General features: G+C 53.9%; 1 protein-coding gene across 1 annotated transcript in view; it reads left to right on the top strand.

Annotated features, from left to right (window-relative positions):
• Positions 1-22,689, top strand: part of GYPC (glycophorin C (Gerbich blood group)) — a 44,806-nt gene that overhangs the window by 1,378 nt on the left and 20,739 nt on the right. The gene's annotated exons all lie outside the window — the stretch shown is intronic.

Here is a 22,689-nt window from a genome sequence, read left to right as displayed (position 1 = left end):
CTCACCTCCGTCTGGGTGTGCACAGCCTGGAGTCCTGGGAGTGAGGGACTCGCTGCCTGCATTGGGATCAAGTGTGCCAGTTATTAGCCAAGGACCTGAGGTGAGCCAGCTCCTTTTAGCTCCGGTTTCATCATCCACAAAACGGGAATGATAAGATATTGCTCTTTGGGTTGTGAAATCAAGTGCGTATAAACGGCTCAGCACAGAAACTGACTCATACTAAGCGCTCGATAAATGTCAGGCGTCTTTATTTTCATTTCACGTGAGACTGTGGATCCTTGGGCTTGTGGGCATCAGTGTTTATATGTGTGTGTCTGTAAGTGAGCGTGTGTGAATCAGACACTAGTGAGCTCCTGCGTGTGTGTGTGTGTATCGTGCCAGAGTCGAGGGGCCGAAGCTGCTGTAATCCTTCCACTTCAGGCACTGAGGAAGTGCAGGCCTGCAACCATTCCCCTGTTTGGAGAGGACGGGCTTGCTGGCCCCCAGCCTTGTCCCTGCCTCCCAACACCCAGTGGTTCTCTAGGATTCAAGTTTCAAACCTTGACCAATGACTATGGGCACTTCCCCTCCGGAACTGATGGGACGCAGCCCGAACGCGCATACCATTCCACATTCCCCCTAGGACTTGATTTATGGCAGGATCTCTGCTGTGGGAGAACCGTGGGGCCCTATTCCTTGCTGCTAACTCAGGCAGGATGTGTCTATATCCTGTCTCAGTTTACATCACTGCTCCTCTGAGCCAGAGGTTAGAATGGAGAGGACTCGCTGCTCCCGCCCGCCCTGCCAGGCCTGCCCTACCCAGCTGGGCTCAGCCAAGTCCCGTAGCCCGAATGCCACAGTTATTGCGAATGAGTCATCTGCAGACATCCATTGCCTTGCCCTTGGATGGAAGGGGTCAACGCTCAGTGAGCTGGCCAGGTCTGGCAGCTTTCTATAGAATTCGCCACCTCTAGCAGAAACAGAAGGGATTGCATTAAATGCCAATGAAATTTTATCTCAGCCATTGCTCAACCCCTCCAGATATCAGTGGTGTCAGGAGTCACGCGGCATTGGCACAGTCAGCGGCTGGACCTTTCCAAGGGTGCCCATGGGTGGGCACTTATTTCTGGGGACTTGCAGTGTGCCTTGGGAAACAGAGGAGTGTGGGGCGGGGGGATTCTGCATCTGCAGTGGGAGCACATGAGCCCACTACAGTGAGCAGGAAGAGGACCCTCAGCAGCGGCGGGAGTTGGCAAGTCAAGTCAGTGTGCCTCTTTGGGTGGCAGATAGATATACCAAAGCCCTTCTGAGGCCCCAGCCAAACACCCTCCAGAGATTGAGCCAGCACAACAGGCCCAACATGCCAAGAACCAAGCAAAGGAATCTGAACAATGAACGAAGAGTTAATAATAGTTAATTATACCTTAACACCATGTATAGACTGACTCATGCTTCTTGGGACTGCATAGCATGAACTGTGTTAATATATGAATGAATTGGTTATTTTATTTAATCAATTCCTCCACAAATGGACATTTAGGTTGTGTAGTCTTTATTTGATTTTTTTTTTAACCAGATACAGTGCCACCATGACAACCTTTGTAAGTAGGGTTTTACATGTGTATATTTGCATACCTTTAGGATAAATTGCCCCCTAGAATTTAATTTCTGGGGGCAGAGAGTGAGTACACTTAAAATGTTAGTAGATACTGAAAATTGTCCTCCAAAAAGTCACATGAATTTCTAACTTCACCAGTAGCCAATGAAAGTGGCTGTTTCCCCACATCCTCTCTCACACGGTGTAGTTCTTATCTTGGCCAATCTGATGAGTGAAACACATTGTCACTTTTGGCTGTGAGGCTGCACAGGGTTTCCTACCTCCGTACGACATTGTATTTCTTTTCCTGGGAACCACCTGTTTTGCCCTTTGCCCGTTTCCTGTCAGGTTCCCCGGCCCCCATGAGGACCCCTGCCCCAGGAGTTCCTGACGGGTCCTCCCTCCCCAGCGGCTGGAGGCAGAGCAGGGACCGCAGAGCCACTGCTGTGCAGTCAGAGCCGAGTTTGATCTCGTCTCCAACACTTATTGGCTACGAGGAGGTACAAAATACCTCAGAGCCTCGGTTTTCTCGCCTGTAAGTGGGAGTAATAACAGCTACTTCACAGGAATCGTTCGATAAAGGAGAGAAGAAGGGCTTGGCCCGTGCCCAGCGATGATAGCGGTATCTGTGCTGTTGTTAACAGAAGTTATCAAAGTAAACCTGGCCTGCGGCAGCTGGTAATCTCCTGAGTCTCCTGGCAGACAGCTGCTGTTTTTGCTTTTGATAACGTAACAACAACGATGACGTCAGTACCTATGTGCCGAGCCGTGTCCCGCCCTGCTTGGGTCACCTCTCTGCAGCTTGCTCTCAGAGGCACTTTCTTACCTGTTTCCAAATGAAACACTGGAGGCTCCTGGGGACATTGTCTGAGGACACACTGACTGAGGACACAGCCAGGCTGTGGGCACAGGCTGTCCAACCCCAGAGCCAGCAGAGGCCAACCGAGGGGGCCGTTAGGGTGCATGTGGTCTGCTGCCTGGGGCCAGGCGGGGAGTTCCGCCGCCCACCCACCTTGGGAGCTGGGCCTGGGACATCACCGCTCTAACTTTGCACACGGCAGCACTGCGTGCGGCGGACGCTCAGAACCTGCCCACCATCCCACAGCTCTTCAGCCGGCCTGTGGGCCAACCTCAGCGCACCGACGCACATCGTCTCTCCCTTTTCTGTGGTCATGCCTGACCCACGCTGGGCCTGCTGCTGACCTCTGCCCTGCCTTCCCCACCAGCTCAGGCCGTTCCCTGGAGCCCTCTCTCAGGGCCATCCTGCTGCCCGGGCCGCCCTGATTCTGCAGCTTCACTCTCACAAGTGCCCGCTTCAGGCCCCTGGGCTCTCTGGGTGCCCTCCCCCCACCACACACACGCACACGCGCACACACATGCACACACACTGTCGGCCTGGCAGCCACCTGCTTGACAGTTAAGGCCGGGTTGATGCACTCCCGCCTCCCTGGGCCCTCCCTGAACACTAGAAAACCACCTGCCGTGGCCCTGGGGACATTTTGAAACCCTGACAGATTCCTGAGTCCATCCCTTTCCAGGAGTTCAGACCTCCCAAGGGACTCCACGACCCCAACTGCCCCCACTGGGGGTCTGGCGCAGAGAGGTGCTCAGCAAGTGACTGGGACATGAATCCATGACTGCACAGATGACCCAAACGTCTGCGCTCCCAGGCCTGTGTCCACTCCGAACGCCCTTTACAAATTATGCGCTCAGTAGCTCCAAGATAAGAACTTGGTGTATGCATGGAGGCAGCAAATAATAACTGAAATGGACAGAAGGTCCAAACAGAACAAATTCTAAGAACACCACTGACGGGCCCCAGCAATCACCACCTAGCTCTCCTTCCACGTCCAGCGCTGATTCGAGTTTCCTCCCTCTGCCCTCCTCTCTCCCACCCCCTCCCCCCATCTTTGCCGAGAGTTTTCTTAAGATCATTATGCAATCTGAACTTCTGAGGGAATGCTGGCTCCTGCCCTTAGTTGTTATAAATTTTAATTTTTGTACATTCTTCCATAACGAATGTGAGTGTGCAAAATCTTAGCCAGTGGCACATGTTGGTGAGCGCTGGTCTCCTCTCATGCCAGCCAGAGCCCCAGCCCGAGACCCTGGATTCCATCCTAGGCAGGCGGAGCTCAGCAGCAGCCTTGCACGACTCCCCCTCGCCCGCCCTCGCAGCCACTGGAGAGCCTGTGTGGTTATCACCATGGCGCAGACGAGCCGCTGGGCTGCGTAGACGGCCTGCCTTGCCCGTGGACAGCAGCAGAGCACGACTTGCTGCCCACCCACCTGGCTCCCAGGCCCTGCCCTTCCTCCTGGCCCGATGACTTCACCTCCTCTTATTAATGACTCTTTACAGTTGACTAATTACTGGAGGCTCAGTGTGGACAACTCTGAAAGTTGAAAACTCCAGGGGGACCCAGCCATGGAGGGGTCACAATATTGTGCGATTTACCTCCCGGAGCTTCCAGCAGGGGGAGAGGAAAAGGAAGCATTTTGAAATACACCACAGCACCTGTCCTTACCAGATCTGTCCTCAGGGGAAACTAGTTAACCAGAGCCCGACCTGCTGGCATACTATCAGAGTCTGAGTGACTGGGAGCCAGCCTTGGTGGCCTAGTGGTTAAGGTTCAGCACTCTCGCCAGAGCCCAGGTTCCTTTCCCGGTCAGGGAATGACACCACCTGTCTGTTGGTTGTCAGACTGTGGTGTCTGCCTGTTGCTGTGATGCTGAAAGCTGTGCTACCTGTATTTCTAATACCAGCAGGGTCAGCCATGGTGAACAGGTTTCAGCAGAACTGACAGACTAGGACAGACTAGGAAGAAGGACCTGGCCACTCACTTCTGAAAAAAAATTGGCCACACAAACCCTGTGAACAGCAGCGGAGCCTTGTCTGATAGAGCACCGGAAGGTGAGAGCATGGCGCAGACGACCAGTCAGGGATCTGCTCTGCTGTCCACAGGGCCACTAGGAGTCGGGATCCACTCAGCATCACCACCACCACCAACTGAGCTGACCTGGGGCAAGGGGAACCACTTCAGCCCCCTCTAGCCATCCTGTCCCACTTACTTAGGGAGAGGACAAAAGCTGAGAAACACTGTGAAGTTCCCGCCCAGAAGCGCAGGCTCGCTGAAAGGTAGAGACCTAACCCGGAGACTGTAGGGTGACTCCCCTCCCCCACCCCCTCATCACAGTTGTTCCCTCTACCCAGGACGTCAGTCCATCATGTCTGGCATGATGTGCAAGGCCTACTAAAAGGCAAAAGAGAAGACCCAGAACAAGCATTGGAACCAGTCACGGCAGGGATGTTGGAATTATCAGACTGGGAATTTGAAACAACGATGACTGATAACTCTGGCGACACTTTATTGTACTCACTCTGTCTCTGCTTCTCTAGCAAACTCCTTCTATAGGTTAAAGGCACCCCTCCCTTCTCTTGTGGCCTAAACTTTGCGGCCGGCATACTATGGGGGCTCTGTGGACGCGCCCAGGCCCTGTCAGGGTCCCTGAGGGCAGGAGGCTTTCATTTGGGCAGTTGTGAGGCAAGACCCGGGGGAGCTGCCCGGTCATCTCCTGGCTCCCGTTACACCCTGACGGAGGCGTTTTATCTCCATTCAGATGTGATGCTGCCAGCTGGCACATCACACGCAGAGGGCACAGCCAGAAGCCCTTGCTCCCACTTCTCCTGCACACAGTGCACGTTTTTGTGAGGGGTTCGGGTAGGTGGCTGCCAGCTGACCCCGGGCCTCAGCACTACCATTTTCCCCTTGGACCCTGGAAGGGAGAATCCTCACATTTTATCAGTAGCTATGGGCACGTGTATTCTCAGCAGAGTCTTAAAGTGAGGGAAATTATGGTTTTCCAGACCAAAACCAGACAAAGCAATCATGCCTGCCCGCCTCTTGTGTGGGGCCTCCGTCTGTGACGCCCGTATTCCCCGGCAGCAAAGTTCCCTGGCTGTGAAATGCCACTTTCTCTTGAGATGCTCACCAAACACCCTTGCTGGAACTTTGCACACAGCCTTGAGCAAGCAGAGCCTTCAAGTTCAGGTTCCCCTTCTGTACTTTTTCAAAACTATTTAGCCCGCACTCACTTTGCACCAATTTGCTAGTGACAAAGTTAGAACACCAGCTTTAGAGTTCAAGGATTTGGGTGTGAATGTGCCCCCCTCTGACCTGGCTTTGGCCTTGAACACATTGAGGGCCTCTTGGCAGCTCAGTCCATCATCCAGGGCAGGGCTGGCCCCCTGGGCCTGCACCCTGTGTGGTCAGGCAGGGCCCCGCCCTCAGACGGCCCCACACACATGTGGTTTAATATTCTGCTATTGCCGTCTTCAAAGTCTTAATTTTTGAACAATGGTCCCCACATTTTCATTTTGCACAGGGCTCCCCCACAAATTCTACAGGTAGTCGTGATTGGGTAGATGGGGATAATAATCTTTTCTGCCTTAGGGGTTTGTCTGAGGATTGGCTGTATTACCACAGATAGTATTCCTAGTATCTTGCCTGGTACCTGGTGATCACTGGCACTTGCCAAGTGTTTGAGTGTGTCCTCAGTGCATGCCGGCTCGCTCCTCACTGCCCAGCTCCCTCCTCATTCCAGTCTTGTCTCTGTCTGCCCACTTGCCATTGAAAATAGTACCCCAGGACGAGATGGCACAGCTGCCCAGAGCCAGGGCGAGGCCCTCAGACCCGACAGGGAGCCGCCCCTGCAAGAGCTCTGGGAAGCTGCTCCCTGCTGACCTGGGAGGGCTGCCTCCAACACGGGGGAGGTACAGTGGACAGCAGCCCGGAGCACAGGTGCGGGCCTGGCCCGTGGCCTCACACACTAGCTGTGTGACTAGCCATGTGACCTTGAGCAAACCGTTCACCCTCTGCAGCTCAGTTTCCTTACGTGGCACCCTAAGAGGACCAACCTTGCTCCCCCGACCTCCCCTAAACACCAGCCTCTTAATAATGGGGGTCTCAGCTGTCTTGTTCTCCATAGGGAACAGTAGGCTCTTGACAAACACTCATGAATGAGGGAATGGGTGAATGGATGGATGGATGGATGGATGTGTAGGTCCAACCAGTGCACACAAAGCCTGATCTGCACAGAGGGTGCTGAGTGTCCTGATAGTCACTCGCATGCTCTGCCAGTCCTGTGTGAGGCCGCATGCCTCGGTGGCCCGAAGTGGCCTCTGAGCTCCTCTTGGCTCAGCCCCCGACCTCTTGGCCTCTGGCGTTCCTGTGCACTCTAACCCGTGGCTGTGTGGAGCCCCTCCCTCTCCCCTGGCCCTCCTGCTCTCCACTATCCCTGTCTTCTCTCACCAGCCATTTCTCTCTTTGCGTTGGTGCTGCCCTGGCCCAGGGTCACAGCTGGGACTCTCCAGTGCTCTCAAGCTTGGGCTCCCTCTCTCCCGGGATGACTGCCTCCCCCTGCTAGCTGCACCCCAGGCCTGAGCCCCCGCAGGGAAGCTGGGCCTTCCTTGCTCCCTCTGGTCATGCTCTAGAGGGGCTGCCTTTGGGTCACCCTCCTTCAGCTTCTGCCAAAGTTCTCCTTTTAGTGAAATTAATTTCAGCTATGGCTGGAAATCCTGAGTCGTCCCTTTTTTTTTTAAATTTCACATCTCGTTTTTTTTCCCTTTTCCACAAATTCCTTAAATTATCTTGACTCACTCTTCTCTTGGTGACTTCCTTCCTGACTCAGAGCATAGAAACTGCACACAAGTTATCTCATCGCGGCCAGAGCAGCCCCAGGGGGGGTATTTTTATCTCCTTTTTGCATGTGACGATACTGAAACTTGCAGGCGTGTGACTTACTGGGAGCCACAGCCACCGACCCTCAGGCTCGCCCTCAAGCTCATCCTCACGCTCACCCTCACACTCCTATGGCAGGCTTTTCTAGGAGGGCTCGTGTTAGGCACAGAGCTTAGGGCCCACAGTGCTCTTAGAGATCCACAAAAATGTTTATTTTAAAATCAGAAGGGAAAAATGAACTTTTAAGACTAAACATCACGTTTGTCTTTATAACGATGTCACTATGTAAAACAACTTTTAATATTTTGGAGAAGAAGGGACCCATGGAGGCCCACGGATGTCCCACTGCGGCCCTGGCTCAGCCCATCCGAGGCCGAGGGGCTGGGTGACCACTCGTCCCCGCATTGCCGTTCTCCCTGCCCACCTCTGCCCTGCTCCCAGCGCTCTGACCCTCCTCTGTGTGGCTGTCCACTTCAAATCCTCACACTGCCCCTGGCCACCCTGCCCAACACTGCAGCAACCCGGGGCTGGGCAGCTGCAGTGGCTGTGCCCGTGCCTGCCCTGTACCCGCCTCGGGAGGTTCATAGTGCCGAAAGGAAACGCGTGAGGATGCACAGCACTCACTCTGTGTCTAGCTCTGTCTTTATCTCTGTCTCTGTCTCTGTCTCATTTCTCTTACTCTCTTGGCTTTTTAAACTGTGAAATTAGGCTGCTCTTCACTTAAAAGTTTAAAAATGTTTCCTTTCCCATGTTTTATTATTATGGAAGCAATTCACATTTGTTGTTGAAGTACGTATACAAGACCAAGAGGAAGGATGTCAGGAGATTCTAGAGCAGAGGTAACTCTCAGACCCGCACAGGACAGCCAGATGACAGCTGGAAGGCAGTTCAGAGGAAGATCTGGGCAGAGATAAAGAAGGGACCTCAGAGTAAAGAGGCCACCAGGGAAGGGCCCCGAGGGGAGCCTTGAAGAGCCTGCTGGGGTTGCCTTGATGGCTCTAAATCAGATCAGGGCCAGAGGGCACACAGTGGATCCCAGCAGAACAGCAGAGGGCGGGGCAGGGAAGAGTGCTTGTCGCGTTCCCACTTGGCGCACCCGCTCTGTTCTCCTCCACCCCTGGCCAGGTTTACGTGGTACCTCGTTTTATCCTGAAGACATTACGTGGGTGTAGATGTTACTAATTCCAGTTTAGAAATATGGAGACTGAGGTTCAAAGAGGTAATTTCCCCCGAGCCTCACTGTGCTCACTGACGCTCTCCAGCCTTGAGCCACATGAGTCCCTCCGCCTCTGGGACGTGGCAGCCGCCATGCTGGGGGGCCGGGTTGCCCATGACCCCTCGCCCTTCCGCTCAGCTCCGTGCAGCCCTGAGGTCACTCTCCCGCCTCAGAAGAAAAGGCCATTCTTTATCCTCCCCACCCCGGGCCACTTGTGCTGGCTCTGCCCTCCTCCACCACCCCCACCTGGCCACCTAGCAGCTGCTAATGAAATGCTCATAGTGGTGCACAAGGGCCGGGTTGTGACCATGTGAGCTCTGCCAGCTGAGGCCAGCCCACACGCAGGTCCCACTTCCCCCGGGGAAGAGTGGGCAGCTGTCTCAGGGTCACTGCAAGGGCACCCAGAGAGAATAATGCCCCCACCAATTCCCGGCCAATTCCTGGAAGGCCGCCCCCGCAGAAGCACCGCTGGGCCAGCAGCTTTGTCTTTGGTTGAAATATCACAAGCCCTGGGGCCGTCGCCGTGTTGCGTGTCATACTTTGCTGGGTGCTGTCAGATCTGTTTCCTTTCTTCATTCAAGAGAGACGTTGTCTCTCTTTGACAGGACCCTGCAGTCCCAGCAGCAGCCCCTTGACGTCACTCCATCCTGTCCCTGACTTAGGAACCCGACAAATGGGTTTCTGGGGCACAAACAGGGCACTCGCAAAGGCACCAGACACCTGCAGCCCAGACTTGCCCCATCTACTACATCCGGCTGTGTGGAATCTTACAAGTTACTTAACTTCTCTGGGCTTCACTTTATTTACCTGTCAAAGCAGGCAAGCTGGCCTTAAATTATCCTGTATCTTTTGCCCTTTCCTCCATGCCCTACACACGCACACACACACACACACACACACACGTACACTCCTTACCACTTCCTCGCATCCCTCAGTGACAGGTATCACTCCCAGGCTCGAGGCAGAGGGGAGCTCTCTTGGGGATCTCTTTGGCCTGGGTTGGCCTGGGGCAGGGCAGACAGGCATTGAGTCCATGGGTCGTACTCCCTCCCAGAGAGAACTGGAAACAAATGTGAGAACTGCTGCCCACAGCATCTTTGGCCTTGGACGTGCTTTTGAAACTGTTTTCTGTACCACCATTTTTCAAACATGGTTCCCACCTCTTTGCCTCAGTCTAGCATGTCTGCAGTATACTCAACTATGGCCAGTGTATCCCGCTTCTCAAAACCTTTTCTGTCTGATCTCACCACGGTCAGCATGATGTTCAGTCCAGATCCCTTTAACCCCACGTGGCAGACAGGGACCCTCAGGTTTGGAGAATTCAGCAGGGTTGTTTGGGTTATTTGGGTTTGGGTTCAGCACTGCCTCTCCCGTGCCATCCCTCATTGAATCCACCCCAAGTCTATTAACAAAGACAACAATCTATTACTAGTCTATTAATAAAGGCAGCCTTCCCGCTGGCAGGTTACCTGTGCAGCACAACCATGTGCCTGTAGGTAAAGTGGGGGCCAGTTTCCAGATTTGATCCTTATACACACCCCTCTTCATTCCCAGCCTATTACATGACCTGGGGTCCTTTTGAAAGTCCCATGTTTTCAGGGACCACTTGGGTAGCATGTGACGCAAGCCATGAGCCTTCAGCTTTCTGTCCACTTCTAGTGAATTCAGTCCAGAGCTCCACCTTTGGTTCGTCACAATTGAATCGGGTGCACTTTGCTTTTAATCCAGTGAGCACATCCTGTGTGCAAAGTTCTGCACAGGAGACACAGGGGACACAGACTCTGTGACCCAAGAAGAGCATGAGAGGGCAAAGCTAGTCAAAACACCGTCCAGTGCCAACTGGCCCACCAGGCTGCCAGCCACTCCTGGCCCGGGTGCAGCTCATGTTGCTGGTCCCCTCCAGAAGGAAGGCCATGTATCCACGAACCTCCAAAAGAAGTGGCTTCCCACTGGGGTCCCCAGTCTGGAAAGCATACACGAAAAACGATGTCCCAGCTACAAATCTCCATTGCAATTATTTTCAGCAGAAATAACATTTCTACAAAATAAATTCTTAGATGAAATCTGGAAATATAAAAGAGATAAAAACCCACCTGAGGCAGCCGAGCTGGGGTGAGAGGCCTGGTGACCACACCCCAGGGCCCTTGTGGTGGTTCACTCAAGTGATCGCCGGACACAGGCTTCGCGTAGTGCGTTTGCAGACTCCTGCCCAGTACCTCCTGGAACGGTTGGCTATGCACAGTCACTGTTTGTTGTCAGTGATGATACTTCGGGGCTTGGATCTCAGAGGATCCTTCCATATTAGATGTTTCTGTCACATGAAGCCATAAAATACTCTCACTGTGGGTATACGTTAGCCTCTGGCCAGACTGCTTTGTACGCTCACCTGCCGATCACTTTACCAAGCAATTCCATGAGACAAGTTCTTATCAAGCTTTGTGACCACTCAGAGTCCATGAAGAAAATCTGGAAAGTTGGAAAGGAAATTGAACGGGAAATTCTATTATGAAAGCAATTTATCCGCAAATGATCACTAACCACCATCTACATTCCTGGTTCATCAATAGAAAAACATAGGGTTGTGGTGTGTCCATCATGTCATCTGTCCTGGGCTTAAGGAGGAGATGAAGAAGTATAAGACAAGATCTGTGCCCTCAAATCGTTCTTGGATTTCTTGGGGCAGCAAGATATACATCACGACAATATCCAGTCCTCCTAGTGAGAAATTCTTATCACACGAATTCAGGTTTCAGATCGAATTGCCTATGTGTTGTTGTGATTATTCACTGAAATACCTAAATAGATATCCAGATATTTAAAGAATAACTTCAAGTAGTATAAGCCCCCCAAATGTAAATTGATACGGAATATTAGCTGATATGGATAGGTAATATTAAATTATGGTGAATTTCTGCTTAACCAGATTTAGTTCTATTTTGTTGAACTCAGATTTTTGCTTGAAGGAAGTAGCAATGATCAATGTTGATTGTTGAGAATGTTCTAACTCTGAGGAATGACTTAAGTACAGACAAGTTGTAAGGATGTGAAAAAGAGGAAAAATGGTGCAAATGTGCGTGGTACCTGCTCTCTGCAGGGATGTCTGGCGTGTCACACGTGCTCAGCTCATGTTAACCTGTAGTCTTTGTCCATCGTTAGTCACCGTCCCTCACTGTGAGGTGGGTCTGTGGGTGCCACCCCACCTTCAGGACACAGGACAGGACAGTGAGAGGCAGGGCAGTGATTTGAACCCGGGTGCCATCTTTTAGTCCCTGCAAGCCGCCGCCATTCGTGTGTAGGACGTGGGGAGTTTCAAAGGAGAACCAGATTTTCTTGCGCAGGAGGAGTGAGAGAAAGTTGGTTGAAATGGGCTTATGAACTACATTTATTTATATCGTCAGGCTTTGGTAATTGCCCTTAGGTCGTTTTCTATTTAAGAATCATGGAGCTTCTGAAAAGTCTTTCTGGAACATGCTATTTTAAACGACTCATTTGAGTGAAATGGTCTTTGTCACTCCCTGAGAGCTAACAATGCTAGAGAAAGTCAAAATCGTCTCTGAGGACCCTGCAGTAGAGGCCGATGAAATCCCTGGCCTTCCCTCCCAGTGAGCCGCCTGTGCGGCCGTGTCTCCCACCCGTGGGCGCTGCTGGGCCGTCTGCTTCCTGGGGCTTTGGTCTCTGCCTGACTCTCCTCACTGTCCTTTTCTCCCTGTTTCCAGGGTGGTGCTTTTGGGACAAGCCGGCTCAGAGGTTGCACCGCCCTGGAGGCACAATTATCTGAGTTCCTGGCCATATCTTGCCCCCTTGTCCCTGAGCTGTGAGAACAGAAGTGTGACTGTCTGGGCAGATAAAAGGCTGACCTCTCACTGCCCTGCCTGCTGCCTGCAAGGTCACGATGGTTCTCCTCTGAGCTCCCCTGAGGGGGCCGTCCCCAAAGAGAGAGGAGCAGAGGGCAGCCGTTCTCCTCTGCTTCAGTTCATGAGTTCTCCTTCTGAGCCAACAGCTTCCTGTCGGGGACCCTTGTACTGCAGCAGAACACTGCCCAGACTCCTCCAGCCTCCCTGGACCAAGCCCCAGCCGTGGCCCCTTGGATAGGCCATTTGTCCTGTTCTGGGCTCGGGATTCCCTGGAGAGTTCCCCTGTGACAGGGCCTTGCCAATCAGGGCAATCGGCCAGAGAAGGTCCCCAGAGCCGAGTCAGAGAGGCCCAGGCCGCAGCCCCCGCCTGGAGGGATGGCCTCCACCCCACACGAGGTTTAAATCAAAGACCCTACCCCGCCCTTGCGACTGACAGCTACGGTCCATCAGTGAGGATGACCTTGGGAGACAGAGTCTCTCCATGCGACCTCCCTACCGCCTGAGTCCTCACAGCCTGGTGGACATTCAGGACGCCGTGTGCCCCAGCTGCGACCAGACTCTGTAGTCTGTGGAAGGTGGCCACGGCCATGGACGGTGTGCCTGCCTTTAAGAGCTGGGCATCACGTGGGCTGAAGTACGGGCTTCAGGTGTGACAGACCTGGGCTCAACGTGCAGCTCGGCCTCTCTGTGGCTCCATCCCATGGTCTCCACCTGGGGTGAGAGGACAGGTGAAGGCCCAGGCCTAGCAAGGGCACCCACCGGGTAACCATCAGCCTGAGAGGAAGAGAGAGACCGTGTGACACAGACTCAAACAGGGGTCCACACACTAGGGCTCTCGGCCAAATCCAGCTTGGCCGGCCGCCTGTGTAGATAAGGTTTTATTGGAAGGCAGTTGCGCCCATTCATTTACGAGCATCCATGGCTGCTTTCGTGCGACAATGGCAGAGTTATAACAGAGACCATATGGCCCACAAAGCCTAAACTATTTACTGTGTGACCCTTTATCGAGAAAGTTTGCCCACTCCTGACTTAAACCCACAGGAGCATCTCTAATGGCACAACTTCTAGGCCTAGAGCCAACCTGGCCCCCATTGTACCTCTCTCTGGGGACACCACAGCCTCATGGAAGGACAAGAAGCCAGAGAAGAGAGGCCTACAGCTGAGGTCAGGGACCAGGCAGCAGCCAGGGAGGCCCGCTCAGGCCAGGCCCAGCTGACCTGGGCACGCACAAAGCCCTCAGTTCCCTTTACCTGGTCTGCCCAGGCTGCCATGGGGAGGGTCCCTCTTGTAGTCCTCAGTCTCTCTTGCCGTCTTGTCACCCCCTCTGTAACTACAGGCACTTGGGGCTCTGCCGCCACCCTGCAGAATATCCTGACCTCAAGCAGGCAGGTGCAGGAGAAAGGGCAACACATCCCGCAGGCCCTCCCTGGCACCCACAGCTGGAGGGCCAGCCAGCTCACCCCCCTTCAGAAAACAGTGCTTCTCAGCCAGGGCCCAGGCGAGGGGAGAGACCCTCCAGGGGCCAGCGTCAGGCCAAGTGCCTTGCACCTGACCTTACTGAGACCTCTCCCCATCTCGGGGGCGATTAGCCCTCTTTGCAGAGTTGGAGGTGGAGACGTGGGGGAGGAAGTGTGTCCACACATGGCCAGTTATAAAGTGGTGGCACCCGAGTTCAGCTGCCGTCTCCCTGAGTCTATGGCCTGTTCTTTGCCTCTGCCACCTGCCCCAGGAAGCTCGTGGCCCAGGAGTCACATTTCATGAACGTGTATTGAGCACCGACTATGTGTCAGGCCAGGGGGATGTGACAGTGAACAAACCAGCAGTAATTCCAAAAGGGAGCTTGCATTCTAGTGGGGATAGACGATGGACACAAGACACAGGGGCAGAATGCTCAGTGTGTCGATGGTAGTAAGCGCTAGGAAGGACAGTCAAGCCAGGAAGGGAGATGGGGAAGGCCGAGGGGTGAGTAGGGGTGCCATTTTAAAGAGCGTGGCCAAAAGATCTTCACTGGGGGAGGTAATGTTTAAGAAAGAACTAAGGAAGCCAGGGAGCCAAACAGGAATATCTAAGAAGACATAACAGCAGAGAGCATGGCAAGTGCAAAGGCCCTGAGGTAGCAGCAGGCCTGGCCTGACCAAGGAACAGCCAGGAGGCCAGTGTGGCTGGGGATGAGCTAACACTCTAGCAAGGGACTGAGAGCGGGGCGCTGGGTTAGCCATGACATGTGGTGGGAGCCAGGAGGGAGGGAAGAGGATAGCAGAGAATGCCTAAGGAGTGCCTGAAATGCAGGGAGGCAGGGCGACAGGAGAGACTTCTCCAAGGGCCCAGTTTGTTCCCCGCTGTCCTGAGAGATGCCTTAGCTGCGTGCGCACACTCACACACATAGACACAGAGGCCAGTTTTCAGAAGCCTCTCTGAAATTGCTAGGTGCATCTTCCAGGTGAAGCTTTTCTGCAGGGCGGTGCCAGGCTCTGCAGGGACGAGTGCGAATGCGGTCCCCCGGCCCCACACCTGCAGTCCACAGGGCACACAGGACCCTCAGGGAGCAGCCAGGAGCATGACTGAACACACACGAGAGAGCCCCACACAGGGCCAGAGGCTGTGCCTCGGCCCCTCGGCGGCAGCTCCGGTTGGTGTAAGCCCTGGGGCACCAGCCCAGCAAAGAGCACAGGGCAGCGACCCTCTCCCTGGGGTGGAGGGTCTGGCCCAGGAGGGGCTGGTGAACTGTGAACGGTGTGGACAAGGGTGGTCTCGGGCCCACTGCTCTTGGGGCCCAAGCTGCCAGCTGCCTGGGGAAGGAAGTCGCCCACTTGCTCAGCCTCACCCAGTCTTCCCTGGCAGAATGAAAGCACAGCCCAGAAACATCGGCTCCTCCTTCTCCCCAAAATCAGAGAGGTGAAGAGACCAGCTCAGGCTCCCACAGCGCAGGTCGGAACCCAGGATTCCACCCCCTCAGTCTTGCCCCGACCCACCCCTGTCAGAGCTGCAAATTAGACACCTCGCCCCTGGAGGCAGGTCCCATCAGTGTTGGGTTCATGAGTCCCGGAATGATGTGGAGAAGGTGTTCCGTCTGCTTTCTACTGTCGTACATTCTGTTTAGTCTGCCGAGCAGCCAGGGAGCAGGCTGGTCAAGGACCAAAGCTGCTGGGACTCGGGCACAGGAGCTGCTCCGTGGCCTCCTGCCCTCAGGTGACAGGATCCCAGCGCGAGCATCCAGCTGCTTTTTAAGGGACTGACTTCACGTCTCTGCCTAAGAGCCCTGCGGAAAGTCCAGTCCCCAGGGCGTGTTTGCACCTGGAGTCCTCGTGCACACCAAGCATGTCCACCCCTCTGGTCTCGCTGTCCCACGCAGCCCGCACAGTGGCGGGGAGGGGGAGCGAGGTCAGCGTTTCCTGAGCTCTTCCTATGCAGTGTGCTAGTGTGGCTGTCCCTCTGCCACTGGGGAGGAGAAGAGGGCCCGGGGTCCTCCACATCTCGGCATCCTGAGTGTCCTGGAAAATGTATGAAGTAACTGTCCCCAGGCCGCCCCAGGAGCAAATGGCGGAGCCAGCCCTGGAATTAGGGTGTTACTCAATTCCACAGGCTCACTGCAGGCAGACAGCATCCTCCTCTCCATGACGCCATGTGTGCCCTGTGCTACGGTGTTAATAGACAACTGGCTTCATGCTCCAGCCCTGGCTGCCACCCCAACACACACGCACACACACACACGCACACACACACACACACACACGGAGGAGACCCAAACAGCAGCACTCTCAAAGAACCAGCCTCTGGTTTCAGCCCAGGTCTCTGCGAGCTGCAGACCCCATGTGTGAGGGTCCCCACTGGCTCCTGACCGGGGACACGTGGCGCTTCCATCCGCACCAGCTGCGCAGATCCTGGCCTCCCAGGCGGCGGGCGGGGCGGAGTCTGAGCGCAGGAGCATTTGGCGTCTTCTGGGGGCCTTTTTCCCTCCCGTCATTGACTCCAGTAGAGATGGCTCCCTGGGCCGCTGCCTCTGATAAGGCTGCAGCAGGAGAGACGGCAGGGCTGAGCCTCTTATCAGGCAGCCGCAGGGGCGCTGGTGCCCGCTGGGCGGGCCTGGTGCTGATAAAGCGGCCTGGGCCCAGCCGCTCACCGACTGCTCTCTCAGACCCGCCGCTTAGACGTGGGGCAGTGTGACCGGGAAGCTTCTTTACTTTCCTAGATGCCAGCTCAGGCTTCTAGTGGCCACAGACAGCAGGGCCTGACAGGGATCTTTGGGGACAAAGGCTTGGCAAGGAGGAGTGGTGGAGAAGAGGACTCCAGGAGGCCCTCGGGCTCGGAGCATGGCAGTGGGAGCACATGAGAGTACATGTGTGTGGTTTGAGTCCGCTCAGAATTCCCTGTGAGGCCAGCGCTGTCATTCCCGTTTTATGGATGGGACCCCGAGACTAGGAAAGGGAAGCTGTCAAGGTGTTTCGTCTGACGTGGTTTGAACAGGTTTGAAGCCAGGTTTGCTCCCTCCTGGGAGAGCTGATCTGAGGGCCATCAGAGCTCACCACGCCCCACATACACACGCCCCCTGTTTGAAGACAGAAACTCTGCCTTCAGAAGTTCACTCCTTTTCCTTTAAGCTTGGGCCGCTGTTACCCTTTCTGTCTTTAGGGTAGGACAGGCTAGGGTAGTAGGCTGTGTCTTTGAGCAGGTGACTTGGCCTCTCTGACCTTAGTTGCTCCGTCTGTAAAATGGGCTGGCCGTCGCTGCCTTACAGAGCTGCTGTGTCCAGTGCCCTGCCAGGAGCACACAGGACTCCACAGATGGAGGGCAGATCACGGCCATCAGCCGCCAGCCAGGGTCCCGTCACTACCCTGGGAGGCAGGGCCAGGGGCCGGTGGAGGGCGGGACCAGCCGTAGGCCCTAGGGCTCAGGTCTGGGTTTGAATCCTCCTCTGTCCTTGGCACCTGATGAACTCCCTCTGAGCCTCCGTCTTTTCGCGAGAAGGCGCAGATGGAAATGCCTCTGACAGGGCTTTTTGGGGGATTTCAGCTAACAGCCTGTGATTTGTGGCTGTCCCATGAGAGCGGGTTTTGAATGGGAAGCATCACAAGCTGAGTTGAAGCAAGTGAAGCCCCAGCACAGAGCAGACGCAGCCACAGAGCCGCGGGGTCTGCCACCTCTGCCCCAGCCTCTTGTGCACATGGATGCAGGTGGAGGCCGGAGAGCCCTCCACGACAGCCAGAGACAGCAGCCGTCCGTGCAGGCAGGGCAGGCAGGGCCGCCTGGACCCTGGCCCAGGACTGGAGCCTTCCCTGGAAGGTGCTGCTACTCAGAGCAGCCCCTCAGGATAGACACCGAGGAGTGAGGCCTGCCTCCAGATGACCCGGGGAGCACCAAGGCGGCCCCCCGTATCCCTTCCCTGGATACAGTCAAAGTTCACTGGTAATCGTTAGAGCCCAGGGACTGGTGTCTGTACAAGTTCCTGTAGTGTGGGGAGGTAAATGCAGAGACGGTTTGTACCACCAGGCTCCTTGTAGGCGCTCAGTTGGGTCGGTTTAGCGATCACTGCAAACTCGTGCTTTCCTAATTACTCGTCCGGGTCGTTTTCACGCTGCATTTCACCGGACTGCTGAGAGGAGCTGCTCAGTAAGCTTTTGATGATCACCTACTAAGTGCCGACCACTTTGCAAAATGCCGAGACACCAAGAGGAAGATGCCACAGCCTTCCCGGCCCCCACCCCCTCGGAGTCGTTTTGACACGTCTGATGAGTCTGTCCACAGTAACAGGAGGTCACTTGCTCCTGGGTGGTCAGAACAGACGTCCCCCGTGGGTGGAGTTGGACCAGTGTTTACTGATGTGTGGACGTCCACTAGGGGTAGGCCAGATGGAGTAGACGTTTCAGGCAGAGGGAACAGCACGAGCCAGAACCCGAGGGTGTGAAATAGAATTGGAGTCCATGTGGGCTACAGGGGGCCACATGGAACAGGCAGGATGTGAAGGCGTGAGCTGAGAAAATGGGAATTCAGGCTGGGTGTGCTTATGGTTCTGGCTCAGGCAGGGAGATCCCACTGCTTTCCCCTGCGTGTGTCCCCACTAGGAAACTCCCAGTGTATCTGGTGATTTGACAAAGAACTGAACAGTCTGTGCAGCTGGCATACAAGATTTGGGACATACTTATACTAAGAAATGTGTTGTTGTTTATCTAAAATTCCAATTTAACTGGCATCCTGCGTTGTATCTGGCAACCGTAGGAGGATGGGAGCTGAGCATGGGTGTTTTTAAAGGGTCCTCTGTGATTCTGGTGGACAGCTAGAGTTGAGAGCCATGAGCAACAGGCTCCTGCTGCTGCGAGCAAGCCCGCCCGCCCGCATCCTGGGCCAGGTCCCCAGTGGCAACACTTCTGAGTAGATGGAACATTACTGCTCTTAAAAAGCATCCTCAGGGAAGCTTTTGAGATTCCCTTCTTACTCATCCTTTCCATCCATCTCATGCGTGCCTCCCACAAAGGTTAAAAACTTATTTTTCATGTAAATTTGAAAATCGGAAACATCTTAATTTTTAATATCTTAAATAATCTAACTTTGGAAGTGGTTCAATAAATGGATACATTTAAGTACAAAATAATAAATCTTTATTCCTAACCCTCCTACCACTCCCATCTCACTGGTGTCTCCCTCATTAACTTCTCATCACACTCCTGCCAGAACCTCAAACTCTCTAACGCTCGAGACCCCCAGCCTTGTCAGGTGTGCCTTCCTGGAGCCCCCCCCTCACCCCTTGGCTGTCCCTGCAGGTCTGCTGCTCTCAGCCCTGTTGGTCTCTCATTGCATCATGCAGATCCTTGTTTGGTAGCTGCCGAGGGATCTCAGGGGTAAAGTTGGAAGAGTTTTCCCTTCCCTGTACTACTTCAGGGTGACTAGAGCATCCTCTTTCTGTAAAGTCTCACCTGCTCGTTGCCTATAAGAGAAGACCCAGCTTCCCTAACCTGATCTTTAAGACTCTTCATTGCCCATCACTCACCAAGCAGATGAATGATAAAGTTTATTAACGATGTTGAATGTGGTAGTGATGGTGGAAGAAGGAATAAGACAAGGAGAGGGAAGAGAGGAAAATCAACTCAACATACGTACTGGATTTAGTCATTCATGTTTTTTCCTTCCTTCTCCTAAAACCATAGCTTTTATATTTTCCGAAACAAAATTCAAAATAGTTTCTTGAAAGGTGTAAAGTAAAAAAAAATTGCGTGTTTCAATATAAAATCATCCATACTAAAAATGATAAAATTATTTGAAATCTGTCTTGTCTTGGACCACCTGGCTTGTCTGGGAGTGCCTAATCCTGATGGCACAGACAGCTCCCACTCTACAGCTGGCTAGTGTCTTTTCTGGTAACTGGTTTCACTCTATTACTTGGTTTACTTAAGAAATTAGTAGACCAGTCTGACAGAATAGTAAATTGTGTTTGCACTTACCTTTCTCCCCTAAGATTGTGTGTTAGATTTCAAACCCACTTTGAAGTGCTGAGATCCCTGACAAGGACAGGTGGACAAAGCATCCTGCTGACGCTGGCTGCACTGAGGAGTGGCCAGCTCACCATTGCTGTTGTCACTGGTCACTAACCAGCTGTTGGATTTAACCACACCACCTACAAAATTCCGAAGGGAGACAAAGTCTAAGTGTGTTGGCTTTCTTTGATTAGTCTCCAGGGCGTTCATCACTTTCTATGAAAGAAACATTTAATTTAGATGACAGTTGATTTGCGTCATGGGATTTCAACTGACAAGAGGCAGAGTTATGGATGTGTTTATGACTTCTTTGCTTTTAAAAGATTAATGGTGAGGAAACATAAATCACAAGACCTGACGGGGGTGCTAGGAGGACAGAGCAGGAGGGTTCCAGGGTGATGGATTGAGGCATTTTATAGAGTATCTTCATCAGCCCGGAAAGCAGTGGGAGGATGGGGCGCAGGGGCGGCGGGGCACGAGCGGTGAGGAGAAATGGCTTTTCCTCCCCACGCACAAAGGCAGCACTGGGGCTGGAACCAGGGGCACCAACTTCCTGGCTCTGTGGCCCAATGCAAAATTAGGAGGTGAATTAGTGACTTCCTGAAGCCCCTTTCCTGCTCTGATACCCAGAGGACAAAGGAGGGCCACCAGCACACAGGGAAGTGCTCAGGAAGCCCAACCATTCCCAAGGATAAGCACTCACTGCCCCCCAAGTCACAGGAACTCACCCTGGCACCTCCCCCCAGGGACCCTGCATCCAGAGCCGTGTGTGTGTGTGTGTGTGTGTGTGTGTGTGTGTGCACTATTCTCAAATAAACGAGGATAAGAAGAGCTTTCATGTGCTGGACATCAGCCCCCTGGGAGCCATGCAGGTGCATCCTTCTTTACAGCTGCAGGTTAGAGAGGGCCTCAGGCACGCGGGATGCGGGGAAGCCAGCACTCATGCTGTCTCTTTCTGGGGCATCACAACCCACGCTCCCTATGCCCCTATGCCGTGCGCCAGGATGCCCCCTTGAAGCATGTAAGACGATTTTAGTAAAGAGCAGTTTGTTGATGCACATGTGCCCTTCTCTCCAGCACTGCCCCAGGCAATGCACTCCAAGTACTTAGATCAAAATGCACCCTCTCTTTCCAGCACCTCAAACACTACTCCCGCAGAAGAAACAAGTCACAGTGGCGTCACTCCCAGTATCAGCTGACATGCATCGCTTATGAACTCATACAGCACCGTCCACATGCACCCTCTCACGTCATCCTCACAGCCGCCGGTGCGGGGGGGGCGGGGGGCTGTCTCGTGGCCCCAGTGCATGCGTGAGCACAGCGAGGCTCAGCACCCCTCCGCCCAGAGCAGGGAGAAGGCCACCCCATTGGTGCAGGCCCCTCACCGGCTTGGGAGCAGGGGTAGCGTTTCCAGGGGACGGAGGGGGACGAGCATGCTTCCTGCTCCTGGGGCTCTCCTTCCTTAGAGACTCCTTCACCGCGTCTTCATCCTTTTGGTCCCTAAACTGGCGGTCTGCCCTTAGCTCCTCCTGTGGGAAGGGCTACCGTCTGTCTTTAGAAGGCAGCATGCAGCGCCCTCCGTGGACAGGCTCTCCCTGAGGCCTTGACCCGCTCTCCTGAGGCTGCACCAGCCCCTGCCTCCCGGGCCCTCCCGTCTGCCTGCCTTCCCACGACCGCAGATGGCCACTGCGGGGCTCTGCCCAGCCCGGGGGTCCACCCGCCGAGGGAGGGAGGAAACATTTTCCGCCTCTTGTTCGCCAACTGATGAGCCTTCTGGAAACCCAGTAACAAAGCATAGCTAACTAAATCATCATTATTTACACATGCAGCCTGATTGAGGACATTTAGTCATGTAATTAGGTACCTAATTATGCTGAAAATGCAATTATATGATTTTTTAAGTGAATTAAGTCCTGCAGAGAAGTGGTAGGATTAGTGCACGTGACATAGCTGGTGAGTTGGGACCACAGAGGGCACAGTGTGACCCTGGGCTGCACAGAGGCTGAGTGGGCTGTAGTTGAACCACACGCGTGAGCACATAAGTGCGTGTGTCATTCAGGCATGCATGCACGCACACACATATGCACACACATGCGCGCACACACAGGATGTCAGCTTCACGTCTGGACCCCAGGACTCGACAATGGCCTGCAGCATACGAGGAACTTAGTAAATGACAGCCACTAATGCCCCTGGAAGCTTAGTGTCCCTCTGCAGAGTGACTGTTTAATGGCTGGGGACTCGGGGAGGTCATTCGCTTAACATCTGAGAGACAGGTGTGCAGAAAAATAAGGATGGAAGAGCCACTAGGGATGTGTCAGACAATATTCCACGCAACATCACTCGCGTGTTCGCCCAGCATTGTGTCCGACGTTGAGATAGAATTTACAGTCCTTGCCCTCTAGTAGCTCAAAAATTAGTGCAGAGACAGACAACCGAAAAGCTTTTTAATGGTGATTTGAATAAATTGTTCAGCAAACTACAGTCTGTGGCTAAGTCCAGCCTGTGGCCTGTTTCGGTACAGTCAACCAGCTAAGAACGATTTTACATCTTACATTTTTAATGGATTGTAGAAAACAAACACACAAACCAATAAAATAAACAGAGAAGAATATGCGACAGAGACCACATGTGGCCTGCAAAGCCTCAAACATGTGCGAGAAAGATTGCTGCCCCTGCAGGAATAGAGGAAAGAGCACACGAGCCCTGTGCAGAAGTGAAGGAAGCCTTCTCAGAGGAGGGGACATGACCTGAACTCGATGACCGAGTGGGAGTTTGCAAAGGCCCAGAGTCTCTGTCGCGTAGCGCAGCACATCCGCCTCTCAGGAGCTCCCTTCCAGCC

The sequence above is a fragment of the Equus caballus genome, chromosome 18 (assembly GCF_041296265.1).
Source record: "Equus caballus isolate H_3958 breed thoroughbred chromosome 18, TB-T2T, whole genome shotgun sequence".
Lineage (NCBI taxonomy): Eukaryota > Metazoa > Chordata > Mammalia > Perissodactyla > Equidae > Equus > Equus caballus.
This window is presented reverse-complemented; position numbering and strand designations above follow the sequence as displayed.